Raw genomic sequence first — 20,009 nt, 5'->3', positions numbered from 1 at the left:
CTTCATTCACAGTCCTCACAGATGGTCACAGTTTTGAGTTTTGCTCACTCAATGGTTGCATAAAACAAAAGCATCAAGAGTTTTCATTAATTGACAGTAAAGTGCTGCAAAGAAAACATTTACTGTAAAACTTTTGTCTTTTACACACTCTGTACTCAACAAATATTGCTACTATTACCTTTATGTTCTCTGACACACTTTGTTGTTTAGTCTGGTCATTTAATTTAAAGAGCCATAGCTGTCTTTAGCTAAACCTTCTGTTTTCAACCAGTAGGTTTTACTACTGGCTATATGTTTAGCTTTGTTTCCCTCCTATGAAGCCATTAACCATTTTACTTTTTTTAAATCATTGAAGATACCTCTGAACCGGTGTTTATTTTTTGTATGTCTGCTCGCATTCCCAAGCGTCCACTTACATCAGATGGTCACTGATTCTGACGGGTTCTGCTGGGTGTTTCTTCCTGTTATAGGGAAATTTCTTCCTCTGTCATCAAATATCTGTGTAACATGAGAAATTGCAACAAGGTTAATCCCAGTCTGAATTTAACTAGATAAAAAACCTTTTTACCAATTGACATAATGAACTGAACTTCATTGCATTGTTTTAAACCATAATCAAATTGGAGTATTGACTTTAAATAGAGTTTTAAGTAGAGTTTTGATCTGTCTGTATGAGTGGGCTTTATTGACTAACTCTATAAAGTGGCTGGATTTAAAGTGGTTTGAGACTAGCTTTATTTTGAGTCAGTACAATATCCATTAAATGAATTGAAATGACTTGAAAATTGCCACATTGGACTTGTTGCTAGATTGACATGGCAACCAGTTCTACAGAGTTGCTAAAATGTTACAGTGGAACTATTAGTTATATAAATTAACATTTTTCTTACCAACATCAATGTAAGACAAAATTAAAATTTATTCCACAGGACAATGGGCTTTCAATGGGCTTTCTTGTGATTCTTGGCCTTAGTTGTCCTTTCTTTTTGCCAGTCCTGTTTGCAGAACTTTGTCTCTTACCCAAAATCTTTATTTACACATGTACTAAAACTAACATTAAATATATATTGAAAACTCATCACTGCTTTACTATAGAAGAAAATTCCTTTGCATTCGCGTTAACATGTTTGGAATTTTTTCTGATGTTTCAGATACATTAAACATCACAGTAATCACTGTCAGACTTGCAATAAGACATAAAGAAGGTATACAGTTTTAAGGAAAAAAATATTATTGGCTGGTTTACTGCCATGCTAGTACCCAAAATATATGTATTTATATGTATTACAAGGCAACAACTTACACTTTCACCAATTGTCATTGTTTAGAGGTCTTACTGACACTGCTCATGTTTATTTAAAGCTCAGTATAAACGTGGCTGAACACTTCTCATCTTTGCTGGGATTACATCAGTGTAGCTGACACTGCTAAGCTCTACCTCAACAGACTCCATTACTTTGCAGTGAACTTCCTCTCAACTGCAGCAGTTATGCTATATCACTTGATAAAAGCTGCATCTTGTCCTTACATGTGCCTGCATGGTGAAAACTTAACAAAATTGTATGTCAGCACTCTTCAGTTCCCCCAAACTTACCAATCCGGCTGTCAAGCCTGTCACTATTAACAGTACCCTGATTTCCGAGAAGCGACCCTGTATGTGTCAGTTTGCCTTTACATGCTTTGCTTGATGGTGCAATTAAGTGAAGAAATGTCTCTCACTTCGGAGTTGACTGGTCAATCAGGGCCTGAAACAGATTCGAACAGACAGTGTGTTGACACTGATGACTGTTGTGGAGCTATAGCTCATGGGATCGCAGTGCCAAACTCCCAGTCATGACCTGAGCACTCGCATGATCATGATGACTGGAGGATTGTCATGCCCACCCCTGCTCGCTCTGTCTCCACATAATGAGCACTGGTGGGTTGCTTGTCTCCAGACTGCTGAATGTTTCTGGCCTGAATTCAATAGTCAGTTACAATGGTGACAGAACTTCAGGCTACTGGATGAATGCCTGAGCAGCTGTTGTGACCCTGCATAGCTGACAGTTTCTCTCCTGCAGATGGAAAAGCGGGCACGTGAAACTGGATGTATGAGCTCGTTTCTGATTTACATTTGCATAACTGACTTCATTAGACTGTGCTGCTTATTCGGTGATGCACTATGCATGAATTTAAGGAGAACAGAAGCTTATGAACATCATTCCAATGGATGTGGTGTAAGATCTGATAATACGGTTGGGTTGTTCTTCCAATTATGATATCTTGTTGAAGAACAATGTATTAACTTTTTAGTCTGACTTTTTACGTTTGACCTGTTCAAATGGAGGTCAGACTCTAAAACCATGTTGTTTAAACAATGATTTTTGAAAAAGAAATATTAGTAATTTGCAATCAGCGTGAAATATTCCAATCCAGTGACTAATTCACAATTTGTGATGCATGTCTAATTTTAAATTGGTCCAAATAGCAATAAGGGAACTAAAAATGTCTTTTAATAGGAATAAAATAATTGAAAATGATAGTTCTCACAATTACTTTTAAGACGATATCTAATTCAGTGCAGATAAGATATAAAATTTTTAAACTACGATAAAATGCAACCCTGAAATAATAACAAAAAAAAAAAACAGAGCCATTTCAGTTAATGCCAAAGCTGAAAATAAAATGGTGAGCTATAGATTACTGGATGCTATTGGTTTGCCTGTGGTAGTATTTTGCAGTGCTTTAAAATCACATATCTTGTATGTGATATGTTTCTTTTTACTGTTTCTTTTTAATATTCAAATTGTAACAACACATGATTTACAAGCAGCAAATGAGAAATCTTTAATAACGGACTACTAACACAAACTAACAATTAAAAAAATACTGTTATGCTTACAGTCTTTGTTCAAATTAGGATTTATATATGATATGACTGTCATAACTTACATTTTACCTGAAAATCATAACATTTTAATAAGAGATTTACCAGACTGCACCCCCATTAGGAAGTATTCAGTAAGGAAACTTGAGATTCTTTATTTCGACCGTGATAGAATACTAATTATTCTTTAAAAACGTATTCAGCAGTATTTCACACAAATTTAATGCATTAAAAACAAAATAGCCAACTCTGTCAAACATCTAAGCATCAGATGAAACTTTAGCATAAAGATTATTAAGTATATTCCTGAGGTTTTTCCAACTGTTTGTTGCTGCAGGTTGCTGGCTTGCACCAGGTAATACCTCACACTTACAGAAATAGTCTCATCTCTGGCTGTTGTCTGCAGACACCATTAAATCTGTTTGGGGAGTAACCTTTGATGTTTTAACCTTTCAAGGAGAGCCACAGCTCAGAGATTGTCTCAATATTCTCAGTGAGCCTTTCACCATCTGTAGGGTAAAGTCTCTGTGGGATAAATGTGAAAAGCCCAGTCAGTGTGATGAGGTTGAGTGCAGGAATGAAGGGTTTTGGGTGATGAAAATAGAAATGCTAATGTGCAATGTCTAATTGCTTGTTGCCTAAATTGGCTAACATGAGCATCCATCTGCTGAAGGTGCGTAGTGTTGGAAAGTGCTTGCTAATTAAAATACTTGAAAGATAATTTGGGGAATTGAAAACTATTTAATGCTCATTTATGTAATTCCAATTCAATGAGAAAAAAAACAGGATGGAAGCATCCTCTTTGTTAATACTGAGAGTGATTATGAACAGAGGAGTAAAGGCAACAAAGGAAGTTGGAGCTGATGGGGCTGGTGAAAGAAAATGCACAATATTTATGAAGCCCTGTCAGGTTAATATCATGCAACATTTATTGATGTAGTAATGTTTAATTTAGCATATGCTTCTGTAATAAGCCATTAGGTGTTGTGCTATGATTCAGAGTTTGATGGCGCTGTAATGACAATCAAATGTCCTTGAATATTTCACTAACACCGTGTCTGCTGCAATAAAAGGTGGGAAATAACAATACATTAAACTGACTGCAGGATGTGGTACGGTTGTGCTAGCTATCGATAACACCAGGATCTTTCAGTGACTGGCTGTATAATATTTTAAATTCCAGGCCAAAATATAATTTGATTAACTTTGATAATGGTCGTAATAAAAGCAGGCAGTGCCCGTTTAATAAATCTGCCACTTTGCCGAGGGGTAAAAAAAAATATATAGATGCATATTGGTGAATGGCAACAACTCTAGCACACATCAGACAGATTAGTTGAGAACCACAGTTTACCTTAAAACAAGAAAACAATCAAGGTCAGCTCAAGGAGGGCTGAACCTGGTGATAAACCATCACACTTTCCACTGTTGCCTGTGATTGAGCAACACAAAGAGAATGACCAGGTGTCCCTTTGTCCTCTGTGATAAATGCCTTTAATTTGCTCGTACCTTAGCTGATGGATTGTGTCGTGCCGGCTGTCTGTTGTGAGGGAATCTAAGAGATGTCTTTTTATACCGAGTGGGTGACAATAATTTACATATGGATTAAAGAATACATTATCATATCAGATACAGACATGGATCACTGAAAAAAACTCCATGAAAATAGAGCTATCAGCTGGATATCGCATGGTGTGATGCATATGAATGAAGATTGTGAGACGTGGCTCCTTTTCTGCTCTGCGGGGCGTGAAACAATGCTCCTCTTTTGCAACAAGCTGACCAAAAGCTGTCTTCAGAGGAACATCAAAGCTTTGTCGGTCATTAATCTCAATGCTGGTCACTGCAATAGCTCAATCTGCATGAACTAATGATCACATTGTTAATAATGATTTTATTACTGATGTCCAACTTTAAACACCCAGGGACAAAGATGAAAAATATCATATTTGTGAAGAAAATCTAAAAAATTATACATTCCTATTTGTCCTTTTTTTCTTTTGAAACAACTTATTGTTTTGTTTCCTTGAAATATGTTGCAAACACTGTTGTGCTGATGATGTCCCTCACTATAGAAAATGTATCTTTATAACAGATCATTATCCATCTGCCAAGGAGTAGTGGCACTAAGATTGCAATAATACTGCTTGATTTACCTAAATGGCATACTCCATTAGATCAGAGTTCAGTATATTAGCCCAGAAGAGGAGTCGGGCTTGGAGAAATGGCTTGCTGTGAAATGGAGAACAAGTGCGCTGTAAAATTGCTCCATTATCAAAGTTACATCAGAGGGACATTATAAACAACCCCTGCCAGGGGATTTATTTGTATAGAAAAAAAACAAAAAAAAACTCAAGAGAGTTGTGGCAGTAACAGTGGCTCTTTTCACTCCTTCGAAAATCCATTACTGTGCTGATCTGTGTAGTTACGTGAAGTGAGAATAATAATGAGAACCATGAAGTGGGACAAAGTAAAAAAAAAAGTTAAAAAAACCCCCATCTCACCGCATAAACGCTCTAGTTAGTTTGTTTTTCAGTTTTAGTCTTTAGTGTTTTACATTTATAATTACAATTTTCTGTGACTAACTAGTTCATTTGGTGTGTATGCATTTTTTTTTTTAAGAAAAATCGCTTATCATACAATCATATGATTGTATGATAAGCTCAATACATCTCAAATGTATTGAGATGCCAAAAGTATCTCGATACATTTTGGCATTTAAGCCTTTAGACATAATGAGGACAATTCCAGAAGTCCAAACTGTGCATGTGGGGGAAACGGATTTGTGACTATAAATGTGGCATAGCTTTTCATCAATGTATTATATTTACAGTATCTTAACTTTTAATTTTAATCAACTGCTGAAAGTCAGAGCGTTGTGAATTAACAATAAATTAAATTAAGCTGTTGGTGACAGGTTTGAGTATTTTGGAATTTCCTGGAGTTTATATGTACAACTATCACTCTAGTTTACAGGGGCTACTATTTACCATGCAAAATCCCTAAAAACAAGTCAAATATTCTTAAGGTGAAATATGACTGTTTTTAGTGAGATATAAATAAAATTTGCTATAATCTAAGTAAGATAGCTCAAGATAGAATAGCTTGAAACAACTCAATCTTGAAAAAGTTTAAGCTTAAGTTAATAAAATTGATGATCTATTAAGATAACATTTCTCAACTGTAGTCAGTTTAACTAACACATAAATTTCTTTTTGCAGTGCAGAAAGGCAGCCATGGGAGATAATCTATCTCTGGGGTGGCAGGTTTTTACAAAAATATCGCTTAGGAGCACTGATCTGATATGAAAAGTCTAAAACGTCCAGGGTGAGTAGGGTCTGCAGGGATATTAACTGCCCTTTTTCTGACCCTAGACATGCACAATTGATGGATGGAGGGAAGGTCACTTGTGACCTAATTGTTTGTTGCAGTCTAGACCTTTCCTGTTCTGTGGATGAGCCAATCCACATAGCAATGGATATGCACAAGACAGTCTGAATAATGGCCATGTAGAAGACGGCCAGTGCTTGGGTTGCTGCAGGAAGTACAGTCTCTGCTGGACCTTCTTCAGGCAAAGTTGCACTTTGTAACTTTTATGATATTTTTTTTTTACATATTTGTTAAAACTGTCACTATGTCTTGACAGTATGACATGAGACAGATATTCTGTGAATAAAAAATGTGTTCCTCTGCCATCTCCCAGTACTAACAAGAAACAACCAACCAAAGCTAGGAGGCAGGTTTTAATGCAATCAATCTCGCTCATCCTCCTTTTTCTCCCCCTCTGTTGTGCTGCAGCTACCATAGCCTGTTGTGAATGCTCAGTTTAGTTGGCATTCACAACCTCTGATGATGGAAGATAAACTGTTTTCCTGCAACAATAAGTTGTTTCGCCACCATTACCACATTTAGCAGCAAGTACATGGGTTTGATTGGCAGCGCCAAGGCCCTCCTGCTAGCACTGGTTGTTTTTGGTCAGAAGCAATGCATTTCTTCAGATGGTAACAGCAGCTCAGGAAGGAGGTGGAGGAGGTGGAGGAGCTTGACTGTCATACAGTCATGACATATTGACAGTTTTAAACAAATGCATAAAAAATATATTGTTTATGAATGTTGTATAACGCTGACTTATTGACCCAAGTTTGTGTTTTTAGCAGGAAAAGCTCAGGAGTCACCATTCTCTTGACCTGCTTTCACGTTTGCATATTGCAAGAATGGACTTGCTGCTTTCTTGTCACACTTTTTTGTAGCTATTCTCTGCTTCAGGGCCTTTTGAGATCTATATCTTTATGCAGCCTCTCTATCAGATGACTTTGCAGTTGTGGTGTGTCTCAGTGATGGACAACATTCTGGGTGAACTGGTTTCTGACATGACATAGAAAAAAATAGCCTCATATTGATTGTGAACAAGACAAAGGAGGCTATTAAAGACTTTTGGAGAGCGGTGTAATAAACCAAACACTATTTCCATAGGAGAGCCAGTAGAAGACTGCAAATACCTCACCTGGGCAACAGACTACATACTGAGGATGTTTACAACAAGACATTGAGCAGACACCACTTCCAGTGGAAGATTAGGCCATTCAACTTTTGCAGCAAGATCCTGCACATCTTGTATAAGTCTGAAAGTGTAATTTGCTTTGCAGCCATCTGTTGTGGCAGCACTATCAAAGCTGGTGACAAAAAGAAACCGAATAAGCTTAAGGTGGCCCACTCTAAGCTTCGCTTGTTTACAGTGAAGCATAAACATTTTTTAAAATGTAATATAATGAGAAAGACATATACAAATATCTTTAAAAATGTGTACAATTATTTATTCTTTGATTGATCAATAGAAATAAGTGCATCTGTATGGTTTACTATACCATCATAAAAAGTGAAGTGCAAATTATTCAACATTTTTTAAAAATGCCACCTGTGCCTATCCATTAATTTTATTGATGTCTTATTTGACAAAGACAAAAACTGTGAAATGGAAAGACATTGTGCCTGGTTTTCCACTTTTTTCACATATAAATATTTTTAAAGTGTGGCTTTCATATTTATTAAGATCTCCTAAATTTTTATAGTTCCATCTTTTATTACTATTTCTTGTGTGGGGAGTAAAGGTTGTGTGTAATAGCTCAAGCTCAATCCCTCTGAATGCAGGGATTGTTTTTTGCAAGCTTTGACAAATTTTCCAGGATTGCTTGTGTTTATCTCCCTCAATTTTTCTATTGAGGGAGAAAATAGAAACTTTCAATTTTCAAATTGAAAGTCTGACCAGCTTTCTTGACAGTGATAGAGAAAACCATACCAACAACGTGACACTAAAGTGTCTGTCACACAGTTCTAATCTCAATCCCATAGAAGAATTGTGGACAGAGTTGAGAAGGTGTATATAAGTACAGCATTTTAAAACCTAACTCAGCTAAACAAAGTATGTGAGGTATGGGAACAACAAATGAGAAGTTTGTGTAAGGTTGGCCAAAACAGAAATAATGTTGGCAATACTAATTCACCTAAGCAGGAAGAATTTAGTCTGCTTTTTTGTCAGAAAGTGAGAAAAAATATTGTCTCTTTATAAAATGTATGCAAATATCTGGCTTCAAGTGTTACGCTAACAGCAAACTTTCTCTTCTAGTTTTGTCATTGCTTGCCGAGGCATGTGATGTATGCAACAAAATAATTAGGCTAACGTTAGACATATAATTGCTTGTGTTAGCACACAGCAAACACTGGATATACGACATTACCATTTCTGAACAGTAGAGTTTAAAACCTTTTTTTTTTTTTTTTTTTGCTGAGAGTATAGCTTAAAACAGGGATCTGCAACCTGTGGCTCCAGGGCTGCAGGAAACTTTTTGGCTCCTCCACTGTGGTTCTTACAAAAACAAATACATATTTTTTCCACAAAGGCAATGAGAAAGGATGGTTTTAACAATTATTCTGTATGTGTTTATGCACTATAGAGTATCTACAACAAAAAGGAACCAGTAGAACGATGCATTTAAAAGTAATCTGATATTTTTTTTAAGTAGGCTACCTATCTTTCTTCACTTTCCATATTTATGGAAATGTCTCACTCAGCTGCTATCATTCTGCAGAATTAAGAGTTACGTGACCTAAATTATAAAATAGAATAGATTTTGCTTTAATTTTCTTATCTTTCTAAATAAAACATTCCATTTACTACATAAAATACTTTTTAAATCAACCTTTTAACTGAAACCTTAGATGCATTTTATTTGGCAGCAGTTGGAGTGAACATGCCTCTTTTCAAATTGAAAGGTTTGCTGACCCTAAGGGAAGCCGGTTGAGGGAGACAAACTGCATGCAGGCCACTAACAGACACAGTTCAGCAGGTGGAAATGCTGAAAATGCTCTTTAAACTTAACTCAATCATCAAGAACACCTAACACCTGCTTCATGCTTTGTACACTTTACAAATAAGCACCTTCCACCACAGGTGCATCTTAGAAGGCTGTATAGGGCAGATGTTACACGAGCTAATTTCTGCAAGCAGCCATTAGGCTCCCCCAAAAAATAGCATTATCTGAATATTCTTTCTATTTATTCATTCACTTATCTTTATAAACAAATATGAAATCTGCCCCCCTTTCATAATTTTTGTTCCTTTATTTTATATACATAGTAGTATTTAGATAGTTGTGTTATTTCTCTTTTGTTCTGAATGTCTTTGCTAATGCTATTGCAACTGAAAAATTTCCCAAAGGTTAATCAAATCTAATTTATTCTAAAAGTAGAAAAGCGGTAGCTAAACTGGCTAAAGAAGTCTCAATGGATGAATAGGCTAGGCGATGAAGTTGACCAAATAATTCAAAACAAATCTGGTATAAAAGTAGGCAATACGATTTATGAGCACACAGCGTACTGTGAGTAAGCGGCAAATAAAGTAGAGGTAAATAAAACCCCTGAAGTGGTCAATTTTATATTTTATAGTGTGTGGACATGTAAAGAAAGCGTTGATGGAAGCAAGTTTGTGCAAGAAAAGGAATCTGCAGGAGCCAAGCTGAATGCAGGATTCGAATGTTTAGTACTAAACTTCCTGGCAGAAGGGACATATTGGCTGAGTAAGCCAGAACTCCAGAGGGAAAAAATGTCTCCATGAGTCCCCCCTTCACTTTTAAAGGAACAACTTTATTCAGTTTTTCCAAGGCTATATTTGCGTCTATTCATAAAGCTAGAAATATTGAATCAATATTAAATATTGAATGATGAGAAGAGGTGAAAACTTGTATTAGCATCAAACAAAGAGTGAAAGGCCTTGTAGTTCTGAAGGTTATGAGTCCTATAAGAAAGGTATTCAAGACGGAAAGAAAAAAACAAAGACTTGAAGTATGCAATTAGCAACTGCATGAGAAGAACTGTAACAGAAGATAAGTGAAAACATCTTGAAAATAGTTGGAAAGGTGTTTGCTTCACAATTTTTAGATGGGATCATGTCCAACTGTGTAAAACGCTCCTTTCATTCTCTGCCTCTTACAGAATGCTAAATTTAACATTATTAAAACAGTGTTGCCTTAGTAACAGTGATGGAGTAACACTCCTTTAGCCCCACCTGCAGCAAGACACCCCCACAACATGATGCTGTTCTCCCTGTCCTTCACAGTTGAAATAGTGTTCTCAAGCTTACAAACTTCCCCTTTTTCCTCCAATTTCCTTCAGCCGATGTTTCGTCAGACCGCATGTATTCAAAGATTAAAGTGATTGTCTGACTGACCTAAAGCAGAAAATGGTAACCCTGACTTAATGTTGAAAAGTGAGAATAAAGACTCCACAACTTAATAAATATTTTACTATATGTTTTAGTCTATTGCAGTATGTTATAAACAGAAGTGATTTTAGGTGGTTTCTGTGAACATCTAGATAGTGACAAAGACAAATGCCATAGAATATTCAGTTATTTGACTCAATGTTTGATTTTCTTCAACATAATAAAAGTGCAGGCCTATAAAAGAGGAGACACTAAGGATGTTAACATTTCAAAAGCTACTGTTCTTGATGTTGCTCTAGCAGATTATTTCTGGGTAGGCTTTGATCTGCCTGTAACACCAAAAATCAACATTAGATCTAAGACTTCTAAAAAAGACACATGAGAACATTGGAAATGTTTTTTAAAATACTATCTTATCTAGATCTGCGACAGATTCACATAGTCTATTTTAATTTCACTTAATAACATAATCTACAATTTTTATAGGATTAATTTCATTAAGATTAAAATGAATTAAACTGATGTGAGGAGACACGCATTCTGCTCAAGGAAGAGACTGATTAAAACTAAGCTGCAACATCACACCTTCTAATTAAAAAAATATACATCATCCTTTCAATTACAAGGTTTTATATCAAGAAATCCACACTATAGAGTACTTCAGCCAGGATCTTTGCTAAATTTAGATATAGACTTTACTGAAAATTACTATTGTGCTTATTGGTACCAAACATGTAAACTTTAATGTCCTACTGCTTCCTCTTAGACAAATCCCATACTTTTCATACTGCTAAGAGAAAAGTATGAGACACAACTTAGGGAATACATTAAAATCAGAAAGCAATTTTTTTTTCTTTTAAAAGCAAAAGCAGTGACACACTTCTTGATTTTATGAGCGTCCTAACTCTGAAAGCAGCCATATTTCACACATCCAAACACCCCCCATAAAAAAAGCAGAGGTGGATACATGAGCCAAAAGTACAGTCCACAGAAAAAAATATTCAGGTAGAGAAATAACCTGTCAAATAATTTCTGAAATACATCAATGGTTTAGTTTTATCTTTTTAATACACCATTCAGTCACTCACTAAACTATGTAAAAAAGTTCAGTGAGATATTTACTACATGCCTCTTATCCTCTGAAGTAGATTAAAAGAGTTGCTTCTGGGACCAGTATAGGGCTGAGGATGTCTTATGATGTTATTTTTGTTTATTGGTGGTTCTGTGTTACTTCAATGACTCCAAGTTAAACACATTTACTTCAAAATCCTTTTCACTGGGCAAAAAAACATTTAATGCTTTTACTCCATGCCTTCACATTTCCTCAATGCAAATCAAACTTTAAACCTTTCAGGTCATCAAGATCAGTTGATGAGGATCAGTCGTTGTGCTCCTACAGGCTGACCTCAGGTCAATAACATACTTGCTCAGATGTGAAAACAATGATCTCTAGCAATTACTACATGTGCTTTCACCACAAAAATCAAGAGCCTATAATTTGTAGTGTCCATAAATGACAGGCTTCTTGTCACAAAAAGTAGTCCTTCTTTGCAGTAGTGCTAACTTGCAGTGATCTTATTGAACTGTGTTGGACATTGTTGAAATGTGGCTCATGCTGAGCATACTGTGACCTATTTTTGAGTAGATCAGCAAATAATTATTAGCTTTTTTTGTGATATTCATTTAATTTGTCTACTGCATTAAAATTAAAATTATTGTCAGGTCATTAAATAAGACACAGCAAATGTAAAGTACACTAACCAGACATGATGCAATAAACAGTACATTTTTTACTGTATTTGCAGTGAAAAAAAAACACTGCGAAAATATCTGTTATATTGAGATATACGTAACCCATCTCAATATAAGATGGCTTATATTGAGAAGCCATCTTCTCTCTCTCTCTCTCTCTCTCTCTCTCTCTCTCTCTCTCTCTATATATATATATATATATATATATATATATATATATATATAGCTACTCTATAAAAGACAGACGACACCTGGACTTGGCTCATATGACAGCTCCACAAATTCCGCTTGAATTTTTTCATTTTTTTTATGTACATGAATGTAAGCACATTTTGAGATATAGCAACATACACAGTATGTCGTGTATATATATATACACACGCACACACACACACACACACACACACACACACACACACACACACACACACACACACACCCATATTAGTATGCACTAATAATTTTAATGCAAAAGATTATTTGCCTTAAGTTATTTTAATTTCATAAAAGCTTACAAAAAGCCACCCTATTACCTCAACCCCCCCCCCCCCCCATAACCACTTAAAAGAAAAAAATAAAGAAAAACTACATTTTATATTTTGTTAATAAGGAATCTTCAAGTAGGAGCCCTTGAACAGTTTTACTTTTCAGTATATGGCACTGTCCTTTCCTATCGACTGATCAATGCATTAACTAATTAAATATTCAGGTTTTGTAGACCAACACAAACTAATTCTCAAGGTGGGGAAGCCAAAATAACACAAGGCTGCATGCCAAGGAAAGTATTAAAATGGTATTCATTTTCTGTCATTTTCAACAGCATTATAACTAAACTCCTCAGTTGGCTGTTTGTGCTCTGGCTTACTACAAATTGTTTTTCTTTGATCTCACACAGTGAATGCAAATTACCTTTAATGCTCCATCATGTAAGTATCTTACTTTAGGTTCTCTGATTGCCTGGAAAAGCATACGGAAATTCTTACTTTCCCTTGAAGTTTTAAAACAGTAGCCATTGCGACACTGGTTGAGTTTTGCTATGATGTGTCTAGTAACAGTAAAACTAAACTCAAACTTTGTTTTATGGAGACTAAAGGTTTGTTTAGCTCAAGAAAAACATGTCTAAAATATTTTATATATAATATTAAATTATAAATTGCAATCTCTGAATCATTTAAGCATCTTCAGAAGGTTGTTTGTTGCTTTTGTGTCTATGTGACGTTTTGGGATCAAGGATCTGGGGGGGTTTACAAGCATTCAAGATGGAAGTTTCCAGTAAAAATAAGTGGAAAAAAAGTCTTACCCAGACTCTTCATTAAAAATGAATTTTTTTGTTGGACATGCTAGTCAGTTAAAATTACATTATTTAACACCTTTTGTGGTTTGAACAAAATCCTTGATAGCTAGTTGACTGAAAGTGTGACAGGAAGTTTTATATAAATAAAGCCCTACATATTTAATAGAGATGAAAGCATATTGAAAGAGTCTGCATATAAGAACTTTGAAAATTGTGATCTTTGGAATGTTCAATACGTGTGCACAGTTAATGCACAGAGCTAACACTACAGAATAAATTTCTAGATTTGTTTATTTTTTAGCATTTTTTTTCTCTAATTATGACTATACCTGCTGCGGTTACAGCATTTTTAATTTACTCCTGTAGTTTGCACAAGAAAATTTATGAAGCCTGTAAATGAAATAACATTGAATGAGTTAGTCAGTGTACTCTTGGGGTAATTTTGGTCAGACTATGATTTAAATTAGTTTGATGTTTTGAAATGTGCTTTCACATGTGCACAAAATAAAAATCTGACAGGGGCAAACACTTTTCCACACCCCTATATATGTTTATTTGTATGTAATGCAGGTAACTGTGATTGATTCACTTGGGTCATGTTTTAATGCAATGTGCGAATGATCGTTGTTCTGACCAGATAAAAACACAGGGTTAATCTAGGTTTTAAAAAAGGAAGCAGACAAGCTGAATCTACGTATGTATTGTACACATGCTTTTAAATTCAAAGTATTGTTTAACAATCAAGCTGCACAGGTTGTGTGCTGAAAGCATGATGCTTTCTGCATATCATCAGACACATGGTTCTGTTTGTTCCATAAGAAAAAAATGTAATCTGTGCAGCAAAATTGCAACATTCAAGCAGACCTACTTCATATAACTACACTGTAACAGAGATACGGAAATTACAGAGAATACACAGGACTGACAAAATTCGGGATGCACCGATCCACTTTTTTCACTTTTAATACCAATACAGATATCGGAGGTCTAGGAACGTAACAGCTCGAATGCTTTCTGGATAGATATGTTACATTATTTTAACATTAATAATAATAATAATAATAATAATAATAATAAACTTAATTCTGAAGGTGTGGGGCATTTATTTTGATGTGGCAACGAGCACATTTCCACAATACTCAATTTAGAATTATTTTCAATATTGGGACCAATACAGATATCAGATTGTTGCATGTCTAGATAAAATGTTGCTAAAGCTTACATTGTTTCATATATGTTAAAAATATAAACCTTATTAGAACAATAATAAATCCTTTATTAATACAAATTAAAAAGTCCAGCAGATATCCTGACAACAGTTAAACACACATGCACACACCCAAATAAACTCTGGCTCCAAATACAGCAAAGTAGTCTTTCCACTTTGATGCCCAACCCAACCTTGATTTAATAAAATCAATCACACAATTAAGTTTCCATCTCTGTAGGGCAAAACTATCCTGGCACATATGGATAGTCAGCTTCTCTCTATGGCATCCCTGAAATACCAAGATAGGCGTGTGGAAAAATAGAATATATTTTTAAGATATACAAACATAAAATCCCTGCTATAAGTCATCAAATAATTAATTTTCCCCTTGAGAAGGATAAGAATTTAATCTGTCCATGCCATCTGCTGCACTGTGCTGCGCCGATTTGCTTTCTTGAGATCTAAATTTCTCTGCATGGCATGGTGAAAACCAGATAATATATTAGGCCCTATTCCAGTCAAAATAGACAAAACAAAAGCAAACAACCTTGAGACAGAGGTTGGGACTTTGCATACAAGACTGATAGCACTAAGGTTTCCCATAATTTTTAAAGTGACTGAGAATTGCACATGTAGCCAAGAAAATTAATTCTGAAATACGTTCCCTCTTAGAACAGTTCACACACAAACATGAATTGAGCCAGATTTCTGATATGGTTTAAAAATTTACGACTAGACTCCAGGGTTGTTTGAAGGAAGACTAGGTACATTTTCTTATCACTTTAATTTACAATACAACCTATTGTGCTTCGGTGCCTTTGGCAAGATCTACAAAAATAATTTCTGAACAAATATGTAGACATCTATCATAGTTATATTGTGCAGAGGGAGGCAAGCTCTTATTAATGAGATAACTAAAGTGTTTGCTTGGCTCATTGTATCTTAATGTATGATTCATTAGGACCTAAAGTGACTTTGAACCTCGATCATGTCTGACAGCGAAGGAAGCAGTTGTGGCGTATCCCTGGGAAAGACAGGGACCCTGGTAGCTTTAACACAGTTTGTCAGCACACTCTTCTCAAGGTCGACAGACCACCAGAGCAACAGCAAAGGTTATTTCATTGCACTTAGCCGCTGACTACATTGTGTCTCACCCAAGCTCTAGGCTGCTTTCAACAAGCCTGTCCTGCTGAATTCTTTGTAACATTTTTCCAGAGCAGTCTGACATTTGTTATTTTCTCTGGGAATGTAATGCTATTTCGTTTTTCACTAGCGCAAGTGTTTGGTGCAGATTAGAAAAAGCACACACAAACGTACCCAAAAGCCACTCCAATCTAAAATGTAAGGGCAAATTTCCCATCACTTCAAACCATTGTGCTGTCACTTTGACTGGCCATAATACTTAATAAGCTGACATGATGACTTGAGCCTCAATGAGAAAAACATTTCATAACGGCCTGAGTTGTGGCACTGGTAAACGGAGTCATGGAGATAGTAGAGAGTAAGCTTTTCCTGACCTTGGGAGAGGGCTTATGTGTAGAGGAGGTGATAGTTTTTGTCAGCATAAACGCATTGTGCTTGCAGCTTTAACAGGATGATATCTTGACGCTGCAGTGCCTGGAATATGCACCCTCTTCTGGTAAACCCACGGATGGAAAGGGCAGCAGACCTAAATATGATATCTGTGGATAAGACAAAAGAAGAGTATTTGTGTAAACAGCTGCTTGCCTTATCCTAGTAAAATTACTGAGTTGATAAAATCAGATATTTTAAGCATCCTCATCCTTTTTAACACTCAGTTTTCATTAGAGCAGAGAGAAGTGATAGAGTGATTGATTCCAAAATGTGCTCTGTGACAATGCCACCGGCTGACACTGAGCAGGGAAACAAGAATATTGCATCATTTCTTCTGTCACTCAAAATCATCGGAAGCTCTTACATCATGTGGCAGACCAAAAAATTGGACTGACAATACCGATAAATATTATGCAGATTAAACAATAAATAAATAAATAAAAAGGGTTGGAATTGCTCCTTTTCCTTACAGAGGCAAAATGTAAATTGACAGAGAGGTTACTTAATTTAAGATCTTGGATCTTATCTTTGGATAAGGATTTCAACCTGATTGTAAAGAAAAAAAAGCTTGTCAATTCTGAGAAAAATAATTTAACCAGCCTTTTTAGGCAACACAGATTTTTTTATATTATTTTTTTCAGCAAGTCTGGAATCTTGAGCAGCTCATGCGCAAGCATGATTGACAGTCCTAATACATTCGAAGGACCACAGGGAAGAGGCAGAGGACCTTGATTTTGTCAAAACATAGAGACAATATTAACAAATATGTTAAAAAAAACATTGTTTTTATAAAAGTTAGATGCTGCAGCTTTTAAAATTATTACAATCTATATATTTACAACAGACTGATACAATTTTACTTTGGCATGTAGTAACAGTTTGAAAGGAAAGTTGAAACACATTTCTTCATGGAAGTTACTAAGGGTACAGAGGAATATTCTAGAATCACCAGAAAAGCAGCTTGAAGCTCATTAACAACAATTAACAACTTAAAAGTTATGCTAGCTTCTATTCAAAACTTCTAGAAATCTCATAAAGATGCTTCGATTTGTCCAGTTACATAGCTCATAACCGTATCTATCTAATACAGTTATACCACCAGGGTTGAAATTTAACAAGGTCCAACCACTATTTAAACCTGTGGTTACATCTTAAAAATTAAGATGTATGCTGACATCTTATGTCAGCATACACCTATCAGCATTTATCTGTGTTTTCTAATGGAAGTGACATCCTTTATTAAATGAAAAGACAGCTACGTGGGTACAGTATTTCTAAGCTTCAAGAAAGTTTTTCTTGTTCTTCATGGGTAACTAATAAAGTAAACATTAATTTAGTAACTTTCAATAAATCAACAGTGAATAAAAATAATAGTCAATGCAATAAATAAAAATAATTCTAAGTAATGTTTTGTCCTTTATTAAATTTATTAAATAATCTGACTACAGAAAGAGATTTCTCAGTAAATGTAATGCTCACTGGTTAAGAACCACTTAAAGCTATTGCTTATCTCTGGTTTAAATTAGAGATTATGTAGTCCCAACCACATTCTTCCCAGAGTTCTTAGCTTCAGTGTATTCCCCATAAAACCTCAAACAACTCTAATCTATCTGTGGCAAGCCACCAGCATCCTTTGCCCATTTCATCTTACTGCATATTGCTATTTAAAACCACATGTTCATGTGCCACCTGTCACTTCTAACACATGTTTTGGAACTAAATCAGTTAAATTTTTTAATGAACTGGTCTTATTTCATAAATGTGCTATATTCAGTTTCAGTGTTTGTTTCCTCTTCAGAATCATAAATAGCAGGAAAAAGTTTGTCTGATTCATGGTTACAGCCTTCACATTCCTGTCAACCACAGTGGTGCCAGGAGACAAAAAGATGCAATACCGCATCTAAAATAGGAGGTTTAGGTTGTCACAGTATGGTGACATAATGTGTTGAACATCATTATGCTAATGAACATTCATTTTCTATCATCAGCACCTTGTGTGTGCCTTTCCTTTTAATGTACTTTTCCAAAGCTAACGGTCTCTGACAGTGTTATTTATTGCATTCCATAGCCAGGCTATTTCTGGAAATCACTTTTAAAAATTCTGCTATGGAGAATATCTTGGAAATTTATATCAAAGCACTATCTCACAATGTATTACTGGGTGTTATGGGAAATAAACCGTCTTGAAAGTAATAACTTCTACCAAAGCCTTGTCCTTTTTGTTGGCTCTGTAGAAGCATTACTGCATGCTTTCAGAGTGAAAGATGATGGATCTTAAAAATTAAAAGCACAAACAAGGTGCAGCAGAGCACAACATCTCAAAATGAGCTGAACAGCCTGTTTAAATCTAGCATGAAATAAGGTATTCATTCCTTGATTGCATATGCCCCGCTCATTGAGGGATTGGGTCACCTTAGCACCTTAACAACCCATAATGTTTCAAAACCACTGCAATCATATGGCACTGATGCATGAAAACATTATAATTTAAAAAGCCCCCTGTGCACTCATCTTACCCGAGAACAAATGGCAGATACTCTCACCTCTGGAGGAATAAGAATTCATTCAGTTTACACTCAGAGATTCTTAACAAAAGCCAATGTGCTGTACTGAAACTTGACAAAATTACAAGTTCTTCCAGGCAGAATAATTTAATGACTTTCACATAACATGATTCTAAAAACCAAATTGTCTGTATTTATTTAGCTTGCACTAAGACCAACACTAATAGGAGCCACAGTTTGTGTAGATCTGGGCTGCAAACTGATCCTAAAACATATTTACACCAGCAGACATGAAGAGCTGAAGTAAACCCTTCAAACTCTTCGATATGCATTACTTGATATAGCAACACATACGAAACACACAATATTATGAGTGTTATTGACAGAACAAATACAGATACAGCAAATTGAAATATCTTAGCAGCACTTTACATTCATTTGATAGACAAGAGCTGTTGATATTAAGTGCAAGAACTTTTAATTTGTTTCCATAAAAATAAAATGAAATAATTACAAATCACTTGGCATCTTGACTTTTGAAACTTCCCTAGCAGGATGAAAATTAAGAAAAAATATATTTTCCTTAGATAAAAAGTTTAAAATGGGGCTCACATTGCAGCCCACAGACTAATTCAAGATGACATTATGACAAAGTGTCTCTGAAGATTTATCTCTGTTCTGTATCGATTTCCACCTTTGAAAGCAACACTGGGACAGCTTATAAATCAAAAAGCAAACAAAGTATTTTTCCTAGCGGCACATAAAACCAAAAGGAGAACGAGAAATAAATGAGGAGAAAGGAAACAAACAACACTAATGGAAAAATGCTAAATTTGAAACTTAAAGTACATAAACTTATGACAAAAGATGCTCAGTGTTAATAGAGGACAATAATGCAGAAGAACTAAGTCAGTTGATACTTTATATTTGAGCCCAGATATTTCCCTAACAACAATTTCTTTGTTGGTAATGCTAGTGCAGCCTACACCACTTTTTATTGGATGTTTTTTCCCCTCTGATGAGAAGATTTCCCAATTCCCACCACAATTACAGAGTGCAACGTCACAATGCTGCGCTAGTAAGTGTATCAG

Source organism: Xiphophorus maculatus, chromosome 9 (assembly GCF_002775205.1).
Source record: "Xiphophorus maculatus strain JP 163 A chromosome 9, X_maculatus-5.0-male, whole genome shotgun sequence".
NCBI classification, from domain to species: domain Eukaryota; kingdom Metazoa; phylum Chordata; class Actinopteri; order Cyprinodontiformes; family Poeciliidae; genus Xiphophorus; species Xiphophorus maculatus.
The sequence above is the reverse complement of the archived record's forward strand: the minus strand, read 5'-3'. Positions refer to the sequence as shown.